The 11,109-nt window shown below is 42.5% G+C and overlaps 1 long non-coding RNA gene and 1 pseudogene across 1 annotated transcript; one reads left to right on the top strand and one right to left on the bottom strand.

The window, feature by feature from the left end:
- The first annotated feature begins 1,031 nt into the window (after positions 1–1,031).
- LOC139800099 (lysosomal amino acid transporter 1 homolog) lies at positions 1,032–10,639 on the top strand (annotated as a pseudogene).
- On the bottom strand, positions 2,595–7,101 carry LOC139800100 (uncharacterized). Its single transcript, XR_011727580.1, has 3 exons — positions 7,019–7,101; positions 6,768–6,869; positions 2,595–2,876 (listed from the first exon to the last, which is right to left on the bottom strand). It is a non-coding gene; the product is annotated as an uncharacterized lncRNA (long non-coding RNA).
- Positions 10,640–11,109: the final 470 nt, after the last annotated feature.

Here is an 11,109-nt window from a genome sequence, read left to right as displayed (position 1 = left end):
AGGAATAATTGAAGTGTAGATCCCACAGCACTGAACAGCCTTTCGGGCTTCGGGCTGCTGGGAGCTGCTACTTAGAGATCTTGCAGACCTGCCAAACACACAAATCTGGCATTTTTACACCGGGTTTGTGATGTCTTCCCGTTTGACACCCACCGACATGCAGCAGGCAGAGCACATGGATGTTCCCAGCAGCTTGGAGGGGGCAAGGAAGCAGCAGAAAGTCTGTGATGAGGCTCCCAAGTTCCAGGGAAAAAAGTTCCCGGGACAGTTTGCTGTTCCTCCTCTGGAGCTGAAGGAAGTAGGTTTCACTTTTAAATCGCTGACTGCCTCTGTTTGCACATTTTCTACTCCAGAATCAGGGGTTAAAAGAAGAAAAAGAATGTCCAGATAGGACTCTGGAGCTGCTGATTAATTATTAGTAGGTATCTTACACCTTAACATTTTTATTTCTAGCTAGACAAACACTAAACCTTTTCAGAAAGGTGGATGTCAAGGTTCCAAGTTAACTCTTCTGTGAAAATAACAAACACCTTTACTGTAAGTTTCCCAACGGGTAGTAACTTGTATTTGAGCAGCAATCTAAGAAGGAGTTTGAGGTTACAGGAGAGCAATTGTTACAGGGACATAAATCACCTTTTAATATTATTTTCTTTTCTCCTCATTGACAACTTAAATACTATCAAAGAAAAAAAATGTCATAGCAATCTTCTTAACCTGCTTTCAGGTGCAAAGCTTTAATGCAACAAAAGAAAAGTGTGTTGGGGTCTGGTTTTTTTTTTAATATTGCAGAAGTATTCAAATCTCTATGCAAGGCTCTGTATTGGGGGAGGGACCACCTCTGTTGGTCTGGCTCAAACACCATTAGTCATTTGAGCTAAAACTGTCATTACTAAGCACTTTGGTGTCAGAAAACATATTTTTGGGGGTGAAGGGGATATGCTGATGAGCCACAGCCACTCCAGGTGTTAAAATACCTGATGCCATTTTTCTGTGCCACTTGTTCCAGCTGCTGGCTGAGGAGATCAGGCTCTTACTGGGTTTTTTCTGGGGATTTAAGAAAAATAGCAGTTATTGTAAGATTAAAAAAACACAATCACAAGGCCCATCAGCACAAACATTATTCTGCATGAGTGTGAAGTAAGAGCAGCCCAAGGAAACCCACATGCTTCCAATGTGTGAAGTGTGCTGTGTGGCAGGAGGCCAAAGCTCAAGTCTTCAGTCATCTGGGAAGTGTAAGTGGCCTGTCTAATTCCTACCACTTTTTAAACTGTTTGGTTTTCCATAATAGCTGCAGGGTTTTGGAGCAGGATGTAGCACAGGGTCAGGTGGTTGGGTCTGAATTGCCTTGTTTAGATTTGCTACCACACAGCCCTTGATCTTGCAAGAGGACTTTGGCAGGTGTGAATCCAGCTGCAATCACAGTGGTCAGACATGGTTTTCAAATAACATGTTCAATATATTATTTATTTATGTATTTATTATTATTTTATACCTGACCTATTTTTTTAATATGTTCAAATGGGCATTTTGGGATGAAGCTTAATAAAATGTGTAAGGTTTTGGTACAATGTTTACAAGTGAAAGCTCATGCCTAAAAGCTGCCTAAGCAGTGTGTGTGCTCTGATTCTTCCCCCTTTTTAGGGGCTGATAAAGCCTTGCTCACCTGCAGAGCCCCAGAGTGGGAAAGCTTACTCACTTACACAACTTTTGTTTTTAAACTTTAAAAATTCTTTTTGAAGATGGCTACAAAGTTAAATACCTTCACCACTATAAGCTGAATATATCTAAAATGCTGAGGTCAGTTCTCAGTGTCTGAATACATGTTCTTTTTTCTGTGGTTTAATTAGCTGAGGTCCAATGATGACAGCTCTGAGAGGCAGCCAGTTGCTGCAGAAAACTTGTTCCAGCATTTAACACCCCAGGTATCTGAGGTTCATGAAAAGAAAAAGCAGGTTCCTCCGTGACTACAAGGTGAGTCCTAACTTTACAGTTAATGATGCTGTAGGAAAACAAACTCTGTGAAACTTTATAAAGATCTGAAGGCAGGATGAGGGTGCCTCCAGCCTGTGCCACTGCAGGAGGGCTGCCCTGGCAGGACCTTCCAGTCCCTGTCCCACAGACACCAGGCCTTTGGGGACTGTGCTCTCTGATATGGTAGAGTAAATATTCACATTTCAAATTGGATTAGAATTTCAGCAGGAAAAAAATACCCAGATTTATTATAATTGGCTACAGGAAAAAAAATTGTTAAAGTCAAACCCAACCCTCCCTCGCTTCAAAGTTTAAACTGTGTTGTAACACTGCATTTCAGCTGGGGGATTTTGGGGGTGGGAGTGCCTAACATTTGCCTTCTGTAAGTTTCTTATTCTTTCTGCCTTTGCTCTGGGATACTGAATAAGACAAATGGTTTGACTGCCTGTTGAATCACTAGTTAGTCTGGTGGGATGCCTAGATCAAGTAGACCTTGGAGCTCCTCTGGCATCTGAGTCAGAAGTGATTTCTTTTCCTAACATTATCCTGAAAACAGCTGAATGGAAAGCAAGGTTATATTTATGTTCTGTAAGTGCAAGGAGAGTGTTCAGAACCTGGGCTAGTACCCCTAAGGAAAGTACACTCTATTTATTGGCAGAATGTTGAACATGAAAATCAGAGCTTTGGCCTTAAGAGCAAACAAATTGCTTGGTTTCCTTTACCCTGTAGCAGATAGAATCATGAAATCATCATGGTTGGAGTGTGTAGCTGGCAGTCTCAGTCTGACACAATCTCAGACTAAAATTCTACAGTGACACAAATCTGGAGTGTTGCATATTTGTGAAGAGCCAATGGGTGTGATGGGCCACAGAGTGGTTTTCCTCCTGGGAAGTCAAACTTCCCTTCTGTAAGCAATAAATATAAAGAAGCATCGTATGGTTAATGCCTTCTTCACACTGGCTGTATTTATTTCTTTGAATTTGGCAGGTTTGTTGAGGAGATTGGAAATAACTGTGCTGTGAAGCATCAGTCTGCATGCAGAGGCCTTTTCACAGAGGATATTCAGCACTGGTAAAGGGATTTGTGGATTTGCAGGGGGTGAAAACGGAGGCAGAAATAAACTTCTGAGACTGACTCTGGGTCCAGGCACGATGGCTCCCTAGCTGCATACACATGCTTTCAATATCTCCCCAGCAGAGAGCAGGAGATTGTGTGTAAATGGAACACCATGGATTTGGCATCTCCTGGAAGAATGTGTTGGGAATGTGTGGGAGTGCTGGAGTGTTGTCACAGGGCTGATTCCCATTGTCTGCTTTCTGTTTGCTGCACTACCACAAGTTTAAAGTCTTAAGCAGTCTTCAGCTTCAGACACCAGTAATCTTGCCTGAAGCCTTTTGCAAAAGCTGCCTTTTTTTTTTTTTTTTCTTTTTCTTTTCTTTTTTTTTTATTTATTTTATCTTGGATATGTTTCTCTATCTGCATAATGCAGATATAATATGCCAGGGAAGCATGTTGCTCATGTTTGCAACAATATTTGGTGGTTGACAAATGAGCTTGATGTACTGTTCTGTTGTACTGACTTGACACTAATCTCTGCCACTTACAGCAAATGAGAATAAATCACCTCTTCTCCCTTATCTTCTCCACCCTGAGATGTGTGTGCACACACAGGCACACTTGCAGCAGAAACTGGCTCAGGGGTTATTTAAACCACACCTCTTGTCACCAAAACTGCTCTGCTGCCTCCTGCCAAAGGAATTTGGGCAGGGAGGAGGTGAGGAGCAGCCCAGGAGTTAGCACTTTGGTAGAGCTGCATCAGCTGCTGGGGCTGGCTTCAAGTTTCTGATCTGGAGGTGGGAGATGGCAAAGGAAAAGAATAAATGCTCCCAGCAGGTGGAAGTGCCCCAACCAAAATGAGATTGACTCCACAGTCTGTCCCTGTAAGCAGGATATCATTTACTGGAGTGGTAAAAGGGCCATGGGAATCCAGCAAAATAAAACCACTCGTGGGAAGCTGCTGGGCTTCAGAAATGTCAGCTGAAAGAGGGGGTCACAGTAAAACTGTCACCTTAGAATCACAGAATCCTAGAATGGGCTGGGTTGGAAGGGACCTCAGAGCTCATCAAGTCCAACCCTTGCTCCACTCCCCCCGTGGTTCCCAGCCCATGGCACTGAGTGCCACATCCAGGCTCTTTTGAAATAGCTCCAGGGATGGAGAATCCACCCCTTCCCTGGGCAGCCCATTCCAATGCCTGAGCACCCTCTCCAGAAAGAAATCCTTTCCTAATATCCAACCTAAACCTCCCCTGGCAGAGCTGAAGCTCTGCCAGGGGAGGTTTAGGTTGGATATTAGGAAAAAATTCTTTAGTCCGTGCCCTCTTGTCCCACTGATCTCAGCCCAACCCCCCCCTGGCTCCAACCTCCTTTCAGGGAGTTGGAGAGAGTGATGAGGTCTCCCCTGAGCCTCCTCTTCTCCAGCCTCAACACCCCCAGCTCCCTCAGCCTCTCCTCAGAGGATCTGTGCTCCAGTCCCTTCCCCAGCCCAGTTGCCTCCTTTGGACCTGCTCCAGCACCTCAATCTCCTTCCTGAGCTGAGGGACCCAGAACTGGACATGGGAGTTCATCAAGACAGGGACCCAAGTTTGGGGCTGCTTCACAGTGAATCTGAATAACAGTTCTCTGGTGGTGAGGTCTCAGTGTACACTCCAGGTCTTTCAGCAGCTTCATTCATTTGTAGCCCTCCTATGCTAAATAACAGCATTTTTCTTATCTCAGTGTTTTAAAGGCTGGTATAAAATGCTTATGGCATAGTTCTGCTGTCCAGAAAGTGGCATTTCAGTGCAGGCTGCAAAAAAGGAGCACATGAAAGCAGTAATGAGGTGGTGATTTGAGCCTTTTGTTGTGTTGGAGTAAGACACGGTGAGCTCTTCAAAAGGTGAGTGGAGCACTGCTGGGATAGGTCTTTTGAGATTTGAGGTTTTAGCCTTTCTTTATTCAGATTTTGAAAAAAAATGTATGTCTGAGCTTGTTAAACGTTTTTTGCTTATGTGAGTTTACACTGACTTCTGGAATTATTGCCAGACAAATCTCCATGGCTGGTCAGAGTGGAGGAGTGGGACAAGCACTGTCTTTGGACTTTCTGCTCTGTTGGATACCTGGAGACCTCACCAACTTCACAGGTTGTTGTTTAACAAACCAGCTGCCAAGTCAAGTAATCTGTCAATATTCCTGCTTTTCAGTTTATCCTTTTAAAACTGCTTCTTTAAACTCTGGGATGACTTAGTATCTCCCAGCGATTTTTTTCTGGGGAAAAAAAAATAATTCTGTGTTCTGTTTACTGATCTGCCCTCCATAAAATAAGTCATGTATAATTTGCCATCTATTTAGATTGCTCCTCTTATGTGTTAAAGGAATCATTTCAAGCTTATAATTAACATTTGGAGAGAAGTGAGGAATTCTGAGTTACATTTCAACTTCAAAGTAAGAGCAAAGAGGGGGAGATGGCAGTTGTGGTGTTCAGCTTGTGATACATAAACTGGTTTGGGGCAGCCACTCTTTAAACTTCTTTTGCTGCTGTTGTTTTTTTGTTTTTTAAAGATCTCTGTTTCTTAAACAGGGAAATACTGGTCCAAAGCTGTTAATGTCTGAGTAATTTGAAAATAAATTTTCTAAATTAAGGGCGGAGGGCTTATCTCATTTTCAGCAATACCTTAATTGTGTCTGAAACCTTTGGGTTTCATTTTTAACTCTTAATTAATAGAGGAGAGAGATGTGGCAGGCACCTGCAGAAGTTTTCACAAGCTGGAGATGGACAGAGCTGTCTTTTCTTTTACAGCTTAATGTGCAGCACTGATAGTTCCATCTCCCCACTATGGAAAGGGAAGTGTGAATACCAGGTTTGTCTTCTTGAGGGAAGAAGCACTCAGTGAGATCAGTTCTGGACAACCAGGAGGAGCAGACTGGAACTTCTGGGCAGGAAGGCTTTCTCAGTCTGCCCAGGTAGGAATTTCTGCTATGGAAAAGGATCAGCTATTCTATCCATCTGCAGCAGTTTTGTACTGGGAAGCTTTCTCTTCTTTTTGGCAGAGCTTTGGTGTTTGTCACTCACATTATGATTATGAAGCAAAATGTCCATGTGGTGAAGGTATTTTGAACTATTTGTATCCTGAAGAAACAAACCTATCTTCTCTTTCAGATTGTCACTGCCATTTTTTATGTTAACATGGAGAACATTCTGATTTCACAGTTTGTCTACTGTAAGCTCAAGAATCTGAAGATGACAAAACGTAAGGGTTCTTAACAATTAAACCATTCCCCATTATGTAGCAGACTTTCTGCCTCCATGTTTCCTACAGTGTTTAAATAAAGTTTTTTCAGAGGGATCAAAACCCAGAGTGCACTAATTCTGGCCTATTCCCACTTTTCTCAGGCTCACTGAAAGCCCTACACTTTCTCTCCTCTGCCTTGCTGCCTTTCTCTTTTCATACCCACAGAATACCCATATATATATTTTCCTTATAGTGCTTTTGGTTTATAGCTACATAAAAAATGCAGTAGTTTTGTGGAATCTGGTTCCATATTTTAACTTACTCCATGGCTTTACTGTCTACTTACAGCTATCAAAATATAAGTGTGAGCTGAAAGCCAGCATTATTTCTTTGTGTGGTTTAGTTAGTTTCCCCTGTGATGATTGAAATGGAGCTTTATTTGCTTGTAGCATAAAATACCTTGACATCTTCCCGTGATCTGTTTCAATCCATAGAGTTAAAACCCACATTCAAGAGGAATGAAATTACCTGAGTTGTGCTTCATGAAATCCTGGGGGTGGTTGTAGTGTTCAGCCTGTGGATGGACTCCTTTGGGCACTGGAAGGGAAGTCAGAAAGCTCTGGTCACATTCTATCAAATCAAAAACCAAAACATAAACTCATTGATCTGGGGAAAAAAACCCAAAAAAGTATCAAAGAAAATCCAGGGTGCAGAGGTAACAAAAAGCTGAAGCAAAGCAGATGCCTGCCCAGCAGGCTAAAAAGGGAGGTCCCCAGCACCTTGGAGCTGCAGAGGATGCTCCAGTGCTTGCTGGGCTTCTCTGCCACTCTCCAGCTCTCTTGTAGGTGTCTGGAGTTCTGCTAAATGGGAGTCTGGGTAAGGCTTGGTCTCTACCTAACCACAGACACCACTGAGCTTAGATATTTAGCTTATTTTTGTTAATTTGAATTTCAGATACCCTGGCTTCTGCAGTTTGTAATGGAGAGGTGCTGAAAGAAACCATGACAGGCTATGGTGCTTAGCACTTGTCTGGTTTACTGTTTACTGTTATTTAATAGGAAACAATTGGGAGTTAACATAAGAGATAAGCTGAGTCTGAAAGTATTTTTCTCTCAGTAGCAATGCCCATGTACGGAGTTTTCTCCCTTTCCTGTCCTGCTCCCCTCCCTTGCTGCACACAGAGGCAGCACAAGGATGATTGTGAGCAGGGGTGGGCACAGAGCCCAGAAGGAGGAGGAAGATTTTGCTGCCAAGAAAAAGATACATGAAATCCGACCTTGAAATTTACATGTTTATACTGCAAACAAAAAGTTGCCTTAAATCAACAGCAGATGTTATTTTTCAGCTAATTTGTTTGTATGTCCTTCCAGGCAGCCACAGCCTGAAGAGTTCCTGGATCACCTGGATCCTGGTGTGGGTAGCACTGTGTGGTGTGTTCCTCTGCCAGCTGGTATTGAAAAACCAGGACCAGAACAGAGGAATCAAAAGGAGTAATGTAAGTTCTTACCTGCTTCCACCCCCCCAAAAATCCCACCCCAAAGTGTCTTGAAAAGACACTGAGCTGTAAAGGAATTTGGTGAATGATTTTAGCAATGGTTTAGAAATCATCGAGGGAGCACTATGAGGATTTTTTTTCTTAAATATGGACCACACACCCCAAAAGAAAGAAGTTATAACATTGCTTCTTTCTGTATTTTGGGCTTTTTCTGTCCCTTGGGTTGTTTGCTGCCCTGCAAAACAACATGGATGTGTGTTGCCTCTCTGCCTGTCTCAGGTGCTGTAGACATCCACGTAGAGACTACACCTTCACAAGTGGAATCAATACAAGTGGAAAATTCCAATTGTACCTGCTGCTGCTGTCACTGCAGCAGGAAAGTTCACAGGCTATCCTAGCAATTTTCTGGCCTCCATACTAGTGCCAGTAAAATAATTGTAATCCAGCAACATTGCCCAGCAGGGGAGCAGCTCATTTTCCAAACACAGCCAGAGTGTGAAAACTAACAACTCCTAAACTGTGAAAAATGACTAGTTTGCTTTCTCCAGACAGGATGATTCATTTTTTTAGCGGCCTTAGCTGCAGTTCTTAGTTTTGTTTTGAATTATTGTGCCCAGGCTTTTTGAGCAGGAGGACTGGATTGATATTAGTGTTGTCTCCCAGAGCCCAGCACCAGGTTTGATCTCGGTCCTGGCTATGACGCAGCAGCGTGCATTGTTGAGAGATGAAGATTAAACCCTTCCCAGCCCTCTTTGCTCATTTGAAGAGCAGCACTGACCTGCTTTGAAAAGAGTTCTGTCCAGAAAAATCATCCAGTGGACTCTCGGGTTAATCCTCTGAAATGCCTGAAAACATTCTTGCCAAAATAGATATTCTTTTCTTTTTCAGAACTCTCTCGATATGATTGAAATGTCAGGCCTCATTTGTGGCTCTGTATCCTCTGTGTTCTACTTGGGAAGTAGATTTCCTCAGCTGTATAAAAATGTAAGTAGATTTTTGGCTAAGTACACTTGTATGTTTTACAAAATACTCTCTGTTTCTTTAGATGTTACATTCTCCCCAACAGTGAGCCCTCTTGAACTCAGGGGCTTGCTTTGCTTTTCTGACTGTCAAAAATGGTAAAGAAGAAAACCAGGGTTTTTCCCCCATCATAGGGGGATGGTGAGGATTTGGGGGAAAATGATGGTCTTTGCTTGATGGAGGAGGACTGATGGGCTAGGGAAGGGGAAATGTTCACATTTGGATTGATTGCTTTGTGTGGTGGTGTCACAAGCAAGTTCTATCTCCCCTTTTCTTTCTCCAAACTTTTACCTCATGTAACCAACCCTGGCATCAGAAGTTAGAATTAGAGGAAAATTTGTTTGGAATTTTAGAATTTTTAGAAAGTCCCTTTTCACAAAAATACTATTACTTTTTTATTTGTTTTTCCCCCACAGCCTCTTCAATATCAGTATATTCAAAAAACAAACAAACAAACCCACAACAAAAGACCAGAAGGTTCTATTTACATTGTCAATTGTATACAGGCATTTTATTTGATTATGGAAATGGTTAGTACATTTCCAAGCCCAGTCAGTTCATATTCTCCCTTTACCCTTTCCATCACAGCCTGAACACCACAATATTTTCCCTAAGCTCTACTAACCAGCCTGATTGAGCGACTGATTTCTTCAGAACTAAATACCATTTGGAAGCAGATTATCCTTGCTGCTTTGCACTTACATAAAAATTACATTAACTGGAGCTGCTTCTAAGAACTGGAGCAATTTCTGTGGTTTTCAGTGCTGAGCTACTAAGCTCAGAGGATTCAGAGCCCAGGAAGAGATGGACGAGAATGACTGAAAATCTATGGGGGTGTTAGAGTACAAAATGCCCAAACTCTCTATAACCAGCTAGATTATACACCTTTTACCATTTCTTCTATTAAATTTTCTTTGTATTTAGTTCCAAAGATGAACAGGAGGCATCTCTTACCTGCTGTTTGCATTAGCCATGATGGGGAACTGTATATATGGACTCAGCCTTGTTTTCAAGATACCAAAAATTACCTAAATTAGTATGCTGGGTTCTTGGAAGTCCTGAGCAAACTCCAAACCCTCTGATTTATTTTTTTTTCATCCTCACATTCAGGGGACATACAGAAGATGCCCATAGTTACTGTAAGTCATGCTCTTTCTGGATGGAGCATCAGCATTTTGTGACCAAGGAATGAAAAGCAAAATGTTGAATGTTGTACTTTTGCTTTAAAACCCAAGTGAGCAGTAACGTGGAGTTCTGTTAGCTATAGGTTTGTAATCACCTGTCCTGTCACTAGAGCTTGTATTTTCACTTAAAAAAGCATATAGAGGAAGTTTTCTGATTTTTCCTCAAATATTTTAGGTTTGTGTCTGAAACCATCTTGGTGCTTAGCTCTGTGAACTCGAGGTACAAACCAGGATAAAATGCAGAGTGATTTCAGGCCCATGCTGAAGCATCTTGTGCTAATCCATTCCATATTACAAGGAAGTTCTTTACCAGATTTACCTGGAAGAGCTCCAGAAGTTATGATTCCCAGGCATCAGCCCTGTCTTCCTGATTAAAGTAATTTCATAAGCCACTCCAATTAGCCCAGCCATGGGACAGCCAAGCCTGGCCTTTGGATGGGCTGGTAAATTATCCTGGCATTCCCAAAGTCTGCTCCTTGCATCCCCATCCAGGTGGGCAGCTGAGGCAAACATCCTGCATGGTGGGAACACACTGCTCCCTGGGACCCAACCCTGGCTCCTGGCTCCTTGGCAAATTAATGGTGCTTTTTTCAGACACTGCAGCTGGTTCTGCATGAGCAGGCTGTCAGGATTCAGGGCTGCTCATGCCTTCCTCTCCCTGAACCACACAGTGACTCTTCCACCCCCAAGCTGGAAACATAAACCACTAAGTGTTTATTTACCCAAAAAAAAAAAAAAAAACCCAAAAAAACCCAAAAACCCCTCGAATTTGATCTTGATGACCCTTCCAGTACATTATGTACATATTTGCAGATGCCTTTCTATGATGTACCCTGAGAAGGAACTTCTATACTGGCCACAAACCTCCCCCCTCTCCCCAAGCTCTGCAGTGCCAGTGTGCACATGACATTCATTTCTCTCTTGATTGGAGTCTGAATCCAATCTTGCTAATAGTCCCCCAGTTCAAATTATATTGGAAACAGATGCTCCCAAATCAGGTTGAGGAGCTTATAAGGATCTAGTCAAGTATATAGGGTTAGCTGGGAGTGGATGAAGTATTTGTAATCAAGAGAAAACAAAAGCAGACCCCCTGTTCTGAGAAGCCCTGAAGGTATGGAAGTCAGAGAGCTTTATTACTGTCTCTTGCCAGGCCAGAAGACAAAAAAACCTA

This window comes from Heliangelus exortis, chromosome 9 (assembly GCF_036169615.1).
Source record: "Heliangelus exortis chromosome 9, bHelExo1.hap1, whole genome shotgun sequence".
NCBI lineage: Eukaryota > Metazoa > Chordata > Aves > Apodiformes > Trochilidae > Heliangelus > Heliangelus exortis.
The sequence above is the reverse complement of the archived record's forward strand: the minus strand, read 5'-3'. Positions and strand labels throughout refer to the sequence as shown.